The 14,616-nt window shown below is 44.5% G+C and overlaps 1 long non-coding RNA gene across 2 annotated transcripts in view; it reads right to left on the minus strand.

The window, feature by feature from the left end:
* The window catches only part of LOC125698896 (uncharacterized), a 68,567-nt gene that overhangs the window by 22,411 nt on the left and 31,540 nt on the right, over window positions 1–14,616 (minus strand). The window contains exon 4 of one of the 2 annotated variants that reach the window (XR_007379364.1): window positions 2,327–2,443. The exons of the other annotated variant lie outside the window; for it this stretch is intronic. This is a non-coding gene — a long non-coding RNA (uncharacterized LOC125698896). The remainder of the gene's footprint in view (window positions 1–2,326; window positions 2,444–14,616) is intronic. 2 annotated transcript variants of the gene reach the window in all.

Raw genomic sequence — 14,616 nt, forward strand, 5'->3', positions numbered from 1 at the left:
TGAACACAACTGCTGTCTCCAGGGGATCATCCCAAGCATCCATCCATTAGGCTTTTAGGGTAGTGTGCAATAAATTGGATGATTAAAACCCGAACAGCTCAGTAATTCATGCACGTGCAATGCACACTGCATGCACATGGAAGTGCCTGAAGGCCCTGCTCAGTACAGGCTTCCTTCTCCTCCACCAGCTGGCTGGAGGAAGACACTTGGCCACAGGACTCTTATACCAGACAGCAGGTTCCCATCAGAAAACTGACATGCTAGAAAGCTGTGGTGTTCCTGCAGCTCATGAGGCCTGGGTTACACAAGGAGTTTGGGTTTCTGGTTCAGTTGCTGTGATAACTGACAGGTGCAGCTCAACACAGGGCCACAGCTCTTGTTCCTCAGCTAATTGAGCTTCCTGGGACAATGTACATCATTCTCTTTTTGATGATGGATTTTGTTCATTAAATGTCTTCACAATGATCCTTTGCATACACGCAAAGGTTTTAAGTTGCTGTTAATTTTAACAAGCTCTCAGAACGAGAAAGAAAGGCCTGGGGATTTTTTTGTTTTTGTACAAGTCCACATTCACCTCCCAGCCAGAGCCGTACCAACGAGTGTCAGAGATGGGACACAGCTGTCCAGGAGTGCAATCTGCCCTGCACACAAGGCTGCACAGGGAAAGAAACAGCAGAGAAGTATTTTACTGACAGTGGAATATGTCACATCTCCAGCACAGCTCCCCAGCAATCTGTCACCAAGGCATCAGTGCAGCGACAGCCGCCTGGTTCTGCTGGTGGCACTGCCACTCAGGGATGAGCTCTGTTGTTCACATTGTTTTGGTAAGGAGCTACAGCTAATTAGTTATCTAAACCTTACTTATCTGCGGTTCAATCATCTCACCATCGTCACTGCCACGTCCATCAGAACTGCTTGTGTTTGCAGCACTAGATCTGGGAGGTAAATCCTCCAGCGTGGTGTTTTTCACTCTTCCAGTCACGTTTAATTGGCTGCCACAGACAAAGCTTATTTGTGTATTTCAGCTTCTTTAGTCTCTGATCACTGCTCTAGTTTTCGTTAACACAGTCCATCACATGAAGCACTGGGTTATTTAAGAAGGTCAGTGAGACTTACCACCAGAACCACGCTCACAGTCACAAATGAAATCACTGTGTTTTAGAAATCAGTTGAGCATGAACTTGGAAAGTCACATGGAACGTGTTCCCTTGGTCTATTTCACATAGCTGTGTAGATGGGAACCCAAAAGAGTCCATCTGGCACTGCTTAACATATCAGAAGGACAAGCCTCCACCTACAAAATCTGCTGTTATGTGTGACATGCATTAATCTTTTAAAAGAAAGAGAAATCCATAAATGAAACAGGAAAACAAAACAGATTAGGAATGCCGTTCTGTTGACAATACCTCGACCAATTGATGCCAGTTATGATTATTCCCATGCCCCCATGAAACCAGCCCTCCCTCACACAGGTAAAGGGGGACATTGATGGCAGGGACACCTCAGCACTGACACAGCTCAGGTTTCTGGACAAAGAACCGTCTGCCTGACCGCACATCCAGTGGAAGTCTATGACGTTCAATGCTGCTTCAAAACTCAAGCCTCACAGCCATCAAAGAGCAACAAGAGAAAAGCCATTTTTCATTATACTTTCAAGATGCTGCTGAGACAAAGCTATTAAACTGAGTGCCTGATATATGCAAAAGGTTGAACCATTCCACACACACTCCTTGCGCTGCCTCTGCAATGAACAAAGGTCACTGATGACAACAGGAGGCAGAAATTGTGCTATTTTCTTTGGAGAGGTTGGAGTACATCTGCCGACTCACTTCAAGCCGTGTTCATTACCTAACAGGAATATTCTGGCCCTTGATAAATCATTTTTCAAGCCAAGACAGAACAGCTATCTCTAAACCCACCTTATTGTTGCTCCAATGGGCTGACTTATTAAGAAATCCACTTGAGCTCTCACTTCCCAACTCACTGCTGGTGACTTTGGAGAAAAAAATTTCCCACCCACCACAGAGGCTTTCCCCTGGATACTGGCAGAGCTTAATGCTAATCTGCAGAACATGAGTTAAGAGTAAGTCAGTGAAAATATTCCATGTCCAGACGTGCTTCAAGTTCAAGGCACAGGGTAACTTCTCCAAAAGCACGATGCTCCCCAAGCCTCACTGACAAAAGTACACACAATACCTTGGATCAAAGGAGGATAATCAGAAGCCAGACTGGTATTCACAAAAGGAGAAGCAAAGCATTTGGCACATGCATGCAATTGAACTGCACGTGGACCTGCTGTGGGTGCAGTGGGCTGTATGCCACTTACCCTGGGAACTGGTAGCATCCACCTTTCCAAAGCTGCTGCCACCAATCCATGCATCTTAGTAATCACCTGCATACTCATGAAAACTGCACTGTAGTGTTCATCTTCAAGAAGAACTGACTGAGGGAAATTAGTAATAAAATGCAAGAATGTTTAATTGGCATATTGTTAACAGTAGGACATAAATTGCCAACTATAATACACCAGGTAAATAAGCATTGCTAGCTTGCTGAGGACTGAAGCGTTATCATGCATTTCACATGGAGTTTTTAATTATTCAGAAAGCAAATGAATTATTTTCAAGCTTGCATCTCCTTGTTTCATGTTGTCCTTGTGGCTTTTAAATATGTTTCCAAAATCTTTTTAAATCCAAGCACTCAGAATTCAGCTTTTCTGTTCTTCTATGACAGCAGGGAGCTGGGAACAGAAATCGTTGTCTCACTTTTAAGATCTGCAAGACTCAAATCATACTTGTAAAATCTAAAAATGTCAAGCCTTCAGCAACACAACCAATACCTTTCCATAGGAAGAGCCTGTTGCTGTCAATGTCAATCGTATCAACGGATTTAAATACAGTATATTTAGCATTAGCTCTTTTTAGCTCCTCAACTCAAGCAAGAGGTTAGCCAAATTTAGATCTCAACAACCACCGTGTGGTTGGATCAATTTAATCACTTTTGATTTTTTCAAATCTACCAAGACCTTGAGTGAGAAAGACCAATCAGAATGGGTAGCTCTGCTTCTGAGGCAGATAATCCCCACACTCTTCCCTGACCCATAATTTACAAACTTACGGATACCCATCCCTAGTTGCTTCTTCCAGTTCCATTTATAAAAACTATTTTTTAGCTGGAGCAAACTTTAAAATACAAGTAAAATCAAAAATGCAATCTCCAATGTTACCAAATCTAATGAGTTGTTTAATTACCCTTGAAACAAGACCTTGTGAAGATCCAACAAACTTTAAAGTGCTGCGTCACCAAACCAACAACCACAGAGATTGCTTGCAACACCCAGGTACAACAATCTGATCATGGGACACCAGAGCAAGGTGAGGACTTGGCCATTAACTGGCAGACAGTAAAGAAACTTCAGCTTTTCTGCTCTCACGCTTTCCATCAGGGAAGGAGCCTTGCTAAGAGGGGAGCTTCCCAAAACACAGCGTTCAGTGTATTCAGCTCATCTGCTGGATGGCACAGAGCACGATAATGGCCATTAAGGCACTGACTCCTGTGACACAAACGTGCATTTCAAGAGAAAATACTTCCAACAGAGCTATGAAAATCCATCAAACAGTAACTACTTCCCTTGTGATCATTCTACCTTTGCTTAAATGGCCTAAACTAAGTCTATATAGAAATACCAGTGATGAGTTCAAGAGCCCATTTACTGAAAGAGAAAGAAAGTTAATCAGAACACTAAACAAAACATTTGCACCTCTCACCAGGTTTTAATTCCACACAAGTATTCCTCACACACACTCAGATTAGCCTCCCCAGCCATCTCTAGCACAATGGAGACGCTGACAGGCCCTTGATGATAGTGGCAAAAAGAGCACAATAATTACTTTTCACCTTCGTTAAGACAATCTTCCCGTATTTGTGAAGCTCTTAACACAGTGTAAAATGACAGCCTTGCAGCATTCTCAATTACAGCACATCCGAGCACCTGCCCATCGTTCCATCAGGCATGTGCACTCTCCCTTGTTTCACAGCGCCTCTGAATCCTCTGAGATGGAAGGAGGATGCCCTGCAGTAACAAAACATGGAGCAAAACCCATCCTGAGCACCAAACGGTGGCTCAAGAAACAGCACCTAACCCTAACTGTAAAACCCACGTGGTACCACACGAAACATCCTCCAAACGACCTCCAAACAGCAAACTCCATGGGCTGTTTGCCCCTGAGCCCAGCAGGAGCAGAATTTGTTCTGTTAAACTCTGATGCTGGAAAAGGACCACAGTTTTAGGAAGCCGGGACACCTCTCACCTCTTCATGCATCTGCAGATCTCACGCATCACACAGGGTGGTAAAACATCACATAATAGAGGGAGTTGCTCCGAATTCACAGATTGACTTAAAGAATTCTGTTTTCAAATCTTCATTAGGAATGAGAACTGCTTCTCTTACAGCTCCTCTTTCAGAGTTACTTCATTTAACAAACAAAATCCCTCCCATGGACTTTTTCTCCCCAAGTTCACATAATGCTTTTCTGCATAGGGGAAGCTATGGAGGGAATTACTTTTCTCTGGACAAAACCAATCCCAAGAAATTTTTTATTAATTTGCAGCTTGATGCACAAAAAGGGAGCTTGAGAAATCACCAGAAGTGGTAAATAAATGATTCATGTGGGTTGGTTTTCCATGAATAAATTATTCGTTCCTTCTCTGCGCTTCATTTGAGAGAAGAATGCAAAATTAATGCTATCCTATGCAAATAGAAAACCTTTTATACAATTCTGACATAATTATAGGTGTTTGTAAAGAAACACATACTTGGTTTTTGGAAGCAAAAAGTCTTGGTAGCATGTCAGTGTCACGGAATGAAAGATTCAAACAATAAAGGACGTCATCTGAGGATGTTCAGTATGGAGACTTACACAGTTTTAGTATTTCTCTCTTCCTAAACTGCTTTCTTCCTCCTGGGAGGTGATCGGTACCCAAAACACCACATCCCCACAGCCAGGACTTTGTCACAGCCTGCAGTGCAAAGGAGACTGCTGCCTATCGTGGGAAGACACGTGTCCCAGAAGGTTCTCATTAATGCCAATAAAACTGATGGCATTTAAACAATCCTGTAGCCAAGGAAACAGAGGAGCACCTGACAAGTGCCGTGCCAGCTTCCTGCTCCGGAGGCAGCTGGATGAAGCAGCACAGCCCAATCACATCACAGGTGAAGGCAGAATTATCCTCAGGACATCAGGCCTCCATCACGAGGGTCCCTGCTGACTTACAGGGAGCACATCTCTAAGTCATCTTCGGGATCCCAGCTGAGCTCACAGCACAGCAGCTGTTTTCAAGCACCCGCTGCCCACGTGAATGGATGCTCCCATCCAGCAGCTTTCATAACTGATTTAAATGGGATTTTATACCACAGGCAACAAAAAGGAGAATTCATTTAGATTTCTCAGCTTTTCAACCAACTGCTCACCACTAAGAAATCCTGTTAACAGGATTTCATTAGAATAGCTGTCCAAAATTTTGGAAAAAAAACATCCTTCACAAGTTTCAAGAACTTACATGTTCCTGAAGAAGGTTCTTGAAGAACACGTAAGAATGAAGAAATTATCAAGCTGGAAATTACTCATTTGTGAATATGAAGGTGCAGAACAGTTCAAACCTGAAGATTGCATTGAATCTGCAATACTAGCAAAGTAAAAATAAATGTTACACCATAGAGCTAACGAGAATTACAGAATTTGTGCTGTCAACTACAATATTCTCTACAGTAGTATTTCTTCAGACATACTGAAGTAAAACACAAAGCCCTTCAAGAACATTACCTAATGCCCTCTTTTAGATAATTCAGAATGAATCAAATTAGCATTTCCCACTTGATCAGTAAATAGTGTTTCAGGTTTGCTCACACAGCACTTTGGCATTTTAGCAAGTATTTTCCCCAGGACAGTTCTGCTGTCACCCTGTCCCTAAGAACAGCCATCTCTGTTCACAATGGACACCACTGGGAGGATTCAATGCATGCATGCATCCACCTGAGGTTTTGAGCAGTGCTCTGCAGCAGAGCTCAGGGCTGCCCCCAGCCCACTGCTCAGACACAGCCTGTCCTGCAGCACAGCCCTCGCTCACTGCCCTGCTGCATGGCATCGCATACCAGCCAGCACCCTCACATGACCAAGTGCCTTTGTCTATTCTAATTACTACACATGGCCAAGGACCTAACAGTTATCAATCTTTTTCTCAATTGCAAATTCAGACAGCTGTATCTCATGGTATGCAGATCGCTGCATAGCAACCCCAACACTGTTCCCAGCAGCAATTCCTCTGGGACAACAGTCTCTATATATCTACAATGAAAGATGGAATTCCATCTTCAACATCTGATGCCCATTTAATTCAGTTCATAGGAACTACTTATTTGACAGGTCTGTTCATATGGCAATGGAATACGTCTCAAGCTCCAGCCATCCATTGCCCACTCTTGTCTCTGGGGCTTCCTCAGCACTAGGAAACACCCACAGGAGCAGGCAGCTTAAGTTCCAGCTGCCTTGTGGGTCTCCTCCAACTTGGAATATTCTATGTAGACCATAGAACCACAGAGGTTTGAAAAGACCTCCAAGATCTCCAAGCCCAGCCCACCCCTACCATACCCACTGCCCTCATCCCTCAGGCCACATCTCCATGTTTCTTGAACACCTTCAGGGACGGTGACCCCACCACCCCCTGAGCAGCCCATGCCAGCACCTGACAGCTCTTTGGAGAAGACGCTGTTCCTCATATCCCACCCGGAATCTGCCTTGGTGCAAAGCGTGGCCAACCCCTCTCATCCTATTGCTGTTACCCAGGAGCAGAGGCTGATCTCCCTCTTGCCACAACCTCTGCTCAGGCAGCTATAGAGAGAGATGAGGCCTCCCCTGAGCTCCTCTTCTCCAGACTGAAGCACTCCAGCCCCCTCAGCTGCTCCCCATTAGACCAGTGCTCCAGACCCTGCACAGCTCCACTGTCCCCTACTCTGAGATGCTACACACTGTGTGGTGACAAGCAAGCCAGAGGTAAAACAAGCAGAGCACACTGCTGTTGCACTCCTAGCTTCAATGCCCTTGCTAGGAATCAGAGGGAACTGCTCCAAACATTTTGTTTCTGTATACAATGTGGCTGCTAAAATTCAAAACAGACAATTTAGTGGGTGGATCTGTAATTAAATTATTATGGCTCGTATCTAATTAAAACAGATTTCAAGGCGCATTTCAAGCTGTGGCTGGATGTCAGTCTGAAGTTGTCTCGCACAGCTTGGCAGCAATCAGACTGAAGGAGGGCAGAGAGGCAGCATCCAAGACTGAGGAAAGGAGGATCTAAAAATAAAAACGTTCTGGAATGGCTGCCTCCCACTTTGAACCCAGCTCTTCACTACTGCCACGACACCATCCCACACCACAGATTTCTCCAACAGGCATCGAGACTCCCAGGAAGGAATAATAAACAACTACAAGGGTACAAATCACGGCTACGGCTCAGTTCTATACATAGTTCAGCAGAAGCAGATGAATAAGTCCTTCCAGTTTATCAGAAAACTGTTTCACGGAGGGGATATAATTACAAGTCAGACGATACAGAAACGCGTAGCCTGGCAAGGCACACCACAGAAAGGATGATCCTAAAGTGATAAAACCCAGTGACGCAGCAGCCAGCATGGCTGTTGGCATCTTGCTGCCAGCAAGGAAGTCAGGACAGGGCAGGGTGCGATGTGCCAGCACAGGACAGATCCCCCTTGGTCCCTTGAATGCAATCTTGAAGGTAACCACACACTTCTACTGCTCTGCGCCACGTCTTGCAGCTCTAAATGGGAAACCAAAAAAAGAAAAGCTAACATAAAGTGAGAACTCCATGTTCCACAAAGATTTTGGGTCAACGACTGAATAGCAGCAGTTTTTTCATATTATCACAAAATATGCATTTGAACTTAAGAAGTATTCAAAAGTCAGATGTTGATAGAACTGCTGTTTGGACAGCTGGTTATGATGAGTTGGCCCTTACCAACACACTGCTCTGAGATGTTGATTAGTTTGCTATTGACCCAAGCCTTTGAAATAACCGGGGAAAAATGCAGGGCCTGATTCAGCCAAGAAGCATTAATCCAAGCGAGCACTGAAATCAGCCCTGCTTCACAGGTCTCTAGGTGCATCCTGGTAACTTTGGTGTCACATGCTCACATATGGTGCAGCACAGTGTTATCCCATACAAAACTCTCAAGGATAAAGCCAGGACCACTCCTCTGTTCCTTTACTCCCCAAAGCAAACATTCACTTTCCTTCACAAAACTCAAAAATGCTTTTATCACCCTTGTTGGGGCCTCTTTGGACATTTTCTTCATCTTGCACGTAGAAGTGGGAGATAACCATTTTACTCATCAATCTCTGTCTGCCTTATAAATCCTTACTATAGATTGGCTGGGCCCAATATTTGCATCACATTACTTGTTCCCTCTGGGTTCTATTGAATCACTGTGTATGTTTTATTGTCTGCTGGATCCCCTGCAGAACGTGCACATAGCTGAACACAGCAACTCTGACACATCCGTGCACACAGCACTTATTGGGTTGGGAGATGTCCCTGCCCTTCACCAAGCACCTCATCTCTTTTTCCTGCACTTCTCCACGTGCACCTCCATACCCCTGAACTGCCATTGCACACAACAGCCTTGTTCACTACAGAATATCTACACACACCTGCTATTTCAGACCTCGAACCAAGGGCTCTGACTGCCGCCGCTGCAAAGTAATTAAGCTGGTGAAGCCATCAGTGACTTGAAGTGATCTTTCATTAACAAAGAGAACGCAATTATTTTTCTGCCATCTTCCCTTACTGCATTAGTCCGACACACAGGAGCTGATTTCTCAGACAGCTCTCTGCCCCTTGGACCTGGACACCCTCCTCCACACAGCTCTGCCCACTGCAGCAGGACATGAGCAAGTCCAAGCCTAGCATGCTGACTGGTACAGATGAAGTTACAAAGTAATTATTGATACTAATTAAGGAAAAATTGGCCAATGGCTTATTTCACAGCATCATTAAGGCTAAGGAATGACCGCTAAGTTCATCTGGACCAGCCACCAACCCACACGTGCAACCACTCCTGACTGTGTCACTCAATGTGATCTCCACCTTCCTCTTCAACACCGCCTCCCTGAGACTCGCAGATTTGCTCTAATAAGCAGAGGCATAGGGAGAGAGATGAAAACACAAATTAACATACTTGTCATTAAAAAAGGAGAAGGTACCACTTCCCTCGGCCTCCTCGGAGCAGCCTGCAGTACCCAGCAGAGCACACAAAGCCGCCTCTCACAGAGGCTCAGTCCTGGCTGCTCACCCACCCGTTCCGAAGCTGTGTTTAAAATATTCTCGTGCTTTCCAATAATAAATGCTTACAAGTTCTGCTGCTGTTATTGGCATAGCTATTATCTTCCACTACGCAGCACGACACGCTTCATAATTTCATGAGCCTATCATTAGGGTATTAGGCAGCTTTTTTTTTTTCTTCACTAGAAGATAATAGAATAGGACTGGCAGACCAGAACGTGACTGCCCCGTAAGACAGCTATGAGCAAGATGTAACAGCTCAGACAGGGACACCACCTCGATGGGGCTCGTCTGTAACTGGGACAGCCAGAAACAAAGACCAAACTGAAACGAGCACGTGTGATTCCTGACATTTATAAATGCCAAGCCTCAGCATCCTTGTACATTGTCAGTATTGAGTTTGCTGAAAGCCTTACAAGAGGTGTAACAGCAGCATAGAACAGAAATGCAAGTAATTAGATTAGACGGTGAAATCCATTTGAGATTAATTGGTAAGTAATCAACCTGACCAAGTTTATGATCCTTGAACTAAGAGCAATGCAAAGGTACAATGTCAACAATTAAGTGGCAACAGCTCACGAGCAAACCCTTCTGCAGCGCAAACAAAACCCTCTTTTGTTTCGCTGGAGGCAAAGGCAGCATTAGACAGTTTGGAAAGAGACAAGTGCACTTTCTCTTGAATGGTTCTGAAACATTAAATCAACTAATGCCTTTGCACCTGGTGTAACCTTTGGTAATTGTTGGGAGAAAAAAAAGTGATGCTTTTCTACTGGAGTGTAGCATGTATTGTAACTTACATTGGGACGCTGGAGCAGCAGGAGGAATGTTGTGCAGGAAAAAGTGTGTTTACTTTCAAATGCATAAAACCTATATTAAAACTAACAGATGGGAAAAGAACAACTTACAGAAAATGATAACAAAGCATCTCCCCCACATTCCTTCTTCTTTTTAAATAAAGGACTTAATTTATACGAATTAGAAACTGATCCATTCTAATACAAACAGGAAGGAAAGCTTAACTCAGCTCTTGAGTCAAACTTGCAATTTCCAATATAGAAATTAAATTCTCCCCCACTTAGACACACTGATTTAGGAAATCTCCTACTCTCGTTTTCACTTTCCTAGGCTTTGCTTCAATTAAATGTCAACAAACAGGCACAGCAGCACTTGAATAATGATTAACCCCTGTTATACCACGGCTGTGTAAGGCAATCTGTTCATCCACGTTCAAGAGCAGAAGAAAAGATGCTGCAGTCTTTGAGTTCAGTGGAGTTATGCTGCCTTAGAGTTACTCAGGATCTATGTCCTAGCATCAGACTTGCAATTTCTTGTAATTATTGATTTGGGGACAAAGAATCTCAAATGTGAAAGAAGCCATTAGAAATTACACAGTGGATGTCTTCCATCTGTGCTTTAAGAGCCCCACCTGCACTTCCCTTACTCAATGCTGAGCAAGAAACCCCTCTGAGCTCTTCTGAGCACTAAGCCAGGCCCTGGAGAGGGTCTGCTCAAGCATTTCCAGGGCAGACTTACACACCTGCCCCGTTATTGCTCTGACAGATGCAGGAATTGCATACTTACTCCTCCCCAATGCCCCAGTTTCCCTCTCCAACTCCCAAGCTGTCTGAACAAAACACTAACGCACCAAGCTGATAAGCAATTCTTTAAGATCACTGTGGCATTCGATCGTTTGTAGATCCCTGTTTTTCCAGATGCTCCCCAGCCCATTCCTCCTCTGTGCCGTGATGTCTCACCAGGAGCTGCACTTCTTTTAAACCATTTTATTCCTTCATTGCCATCTCATTTGACATCTCCCTGATCTGAGCAAAAGCACAGCTGGTGTGTCTGTGGTTTTTGCTCATCTTTCCCTAAATAAGAGATACATGGAGAAATTAATGAGGAAAAAAACTTGTTTTCTTTACTAGTACTCAGGTCTTCAGCACCCTCCCACTCTGAAAACCCTCAAACCCTCAACCTTCACAGCACAGTGGGTGAATAACTTGGAGAACGATTTCTTCTCATTTCTGTCTTCCCTCAGTGGTTATAGGAAAACAGACTGAGACACTCCTATGTCTTGCTGTGGGAGAGCATGAGAAGGAACAAAAATTCAAAATGCTTAACACAGGGAAAACCAGAGGCCACAAGGGCAAGAAATCTCAGAGAGGAATGAGGAAAACACACCTTATGGCATCCATGTTCCCAGCACACATCTAGTAAAGTAATGCAGTCGATGGCATAGAGCTTGATGGGAGCAGAGTCAACAGCAAGAAGAGCAGAGTTACATTTGAATTCAAGGAGATTAAAACAAACACACATCCGTGCACGTAATGGTTTGCACCGTGCATGCTGAGGCACTTCGGTGTACATATTCATAAGGAAGATCTGCTGTGAAACTACCAGCATGTCTTCATAGCACAGAAATTCCTACTGAATTCTGAACAAGATAACTCAGAATTCTGCTAACCTCGTGCTGATGCCTGACGTACCAGCAAGTCACAGAAAAAAAGGTTTTAATTGCGGCGCCTGGTGCAGTTTTATGACTGAGGGAAACAAATTCCCATCGACTCTGACTGACGCCTCTGCAAACTGCATTAGCTTTGTTTGCAATCATCACATCAAAATAGACTTGGATGTTCCCATTCAGATCAGCCCCATAATTAAACGCCCAGAAAACATCTCCTTCCTACAGCACCATTTTGAAGCCGTCTCTTCATTTTGCATTAGGAATTCCTTCTCATTTTGAAACATACAGTATTTGTCTCCCAGAAAAACAGTGCTTTCTCCATCTTCTTTACAGTAGCCCAGGAATGGCAAAACAACACCTCTCCTGAAATCCTGTACTGCCTTGCAGTACTTCAAAACAAAGGCTGTGTTCTCCATACACAGCACAGTTTTGGAGCTGCCGTTACTTGCAGAAAGCCATTTCCAGCCCCAGCAACCAACTCCACTTGCTCTCTTCCATGCTGAAATTTGAGCAGCAGGCAGTGGGAAAGATGCAGGAAGGTCAGCGGTGTGACTGGGTGCAGACGTCATGATTTCACAGGTTGTCAATTCATCACCAGAACTCCCCATGGAGGCACCTGGGGCCAAAGGAGCAGAGCTGCCCTCCTCCCACAGCCTGCTCCTCTCACATCCCAGAGTCACACACAGACACTGAGAGCAAACTGGTTTATTCTCTACTTTCAGCAGATGCAGTTATGCTCAAAGATGCTGCCCTACCAGAGAAAACAACAGGTTCAGAACTAACAGAGGCGGGCTTGTGTCAGCCTGTGCGGGCTGATCCCAGCAAAGGAGGAAGGGCAGCACCAGTTTTGCCTTTTTGTAATATTTTTGTAGCTAATAGTGAAAGAGAAAGATGCATCTGTCAGAGTCACAACAGAGCACTTGGCCTGTAACCCGCATTTCCAACTTGGGAGCGAGCACACCCACGATGGGAGCTGCTCAGAAGTTTCACTCCACCATTTAGAAGCTTCTGGTGCTCAAGAAATATTGAGCTGAAAATGACTGCCGTGACTCAGAAGCAACAACCTGAGATCACCCTGGTCGGTCGCCTGCCTGCACTCCACTGCCTACTGACAGTAATGAGAACACAGTGAGGACATTTCTCTGCTCCAGCCAGAAGACAAGGGCTGACCGACTGCCTGTTTGCCTTCACAGTGACTGGGGCTAGCCTAGCTAGCTCACACCATTATTGGCTCACACTAAGGAGACTTAAATTGTCACATAGTTACAAAAAGAATAAAAGCAAGAAGAGATTGAGGAAAAATGGGGACCTTCTGCAGCATCAATTGGATTCACATGGCCACAGCCTGCGGCAGCACATGGCCACATATGTGGGAGATCCCTTATCCACAGGTGGGATCCCAGTGATCAGACTCCATCTGAGGGACCAATAGAGCAGGTTGTGCAATTAATCACCTGCATTTGAAAACTCGGCTTTTTAAGTAACACAACAATTCTTTTCTTTAGCACAAGCAGACAAGTAATTATAGCCTAACCAGTACTATTGCTGTGTTCAAAGTGTAAAAGAATACACAGGCTTCCCAATGGCTTGGCACATCGCACTCACGTTCTGTTACACAGCTGTGCTGCTCAAATAAACCTTCCAGGACCAGGACAGGAAAGGTGTTGGGCAGATCATCTGCTGCTGTGTACAAGTGCAGGACTTGACAGAGTCACAGAACAGCCTGGGTTGAAAAGGACAGCAATGATCATCAAGTTTCCACCTCCTGCTGTGTGCAAGTCGCCAACCAGCAGACCGGGCTGCCCAGAGCCACATCCAGCCTGGCCTTGGATGCCTGCAGGGATGAGGCATCTACAGCCTCCTTGGGCAACCTGTTCCAGTGACTTGCAGAAAAATATGCTGAGTTTATCAATCCAGCAGCACTCAAACCTCAGAAGCTGCGCACAGAAGTATAAAATGACTGTTACGTGGAATTACCACTGCTATTAACTGAATCCACATACAACAACTTATTACCTCTGATTGGAATCGGAGCAGATGAGGTTATCAGTCTCCTTTTTGCAATGGCAGTGCTTTGAGCCAACTGGTAGTGGCCCAAATGGAAAAAGAACATAATTGCAAACAAACAGAGCAAAACCCCAAAACGGTGCAGAGAGCCTCTCCTGTTGTGTGGCATTCTGGAACATGAGAGATGCTTCTGGCACAGGTTGGCACCAAGATGAGCCATTTCTCTCAGCTCTTCTTTGCTTGCTGTGAAAAATAATGATCTGTTGATCTTGGTTTGTCATTCAAACTGTGTACTCACTAAGTCAGCATCTGTCTCCTTAGCAGATCTTTTTTGATGTTTGCCAACTGTCAGAACAGAAGAGAAACAATAACTCCAAAAAAAACCCACAAAAAAAAACAACAAACCCTCCCAGAAATGCTTTTAAAATGACATTTGTCAAAAAGCCCTGACAATAACACGCTCATTTCAGCACTCATCCACAACGATACCATGGCCATGTTCGTGTCCACATAAAAAAAATCAGAACTGTATACTGACTTCCCAGAGCAGGTAGCAGCAGTCAGTAATGAAACGGGCGCAGGGTGAGGGCTGTGTGCTGCTGCTCAGCAGATGAAATTGGCTCATAGGAAAAAAATTAACAGAACCATTGGTGCTTTCAGAATGCAAAGGTCTTTTTACATTTTGGAAAGCAGAGTCTAAGGTGTCTACGAAAGAATGTTCTTCACAAACCAAGGGACAGCCTGCACACTTTGAGAGCTAAGGCTGATTCCCACAATTACACTCCATTTT

Source organism: Lagopus muta, chromosome 11 (assembly GCF_023343835.1).
Source record: "Lagopus muta isolate bLagMut1 chromosome 11, bLagMut1 primary, whole genome shotgun sequence".
Classification (NCBI taxonomy): domain Eukaryota; kingdom Metazoa; phylum Chordata; class Aves; order Galliformes; family Phasianidae; genus Lagopus; species Lagopus muta.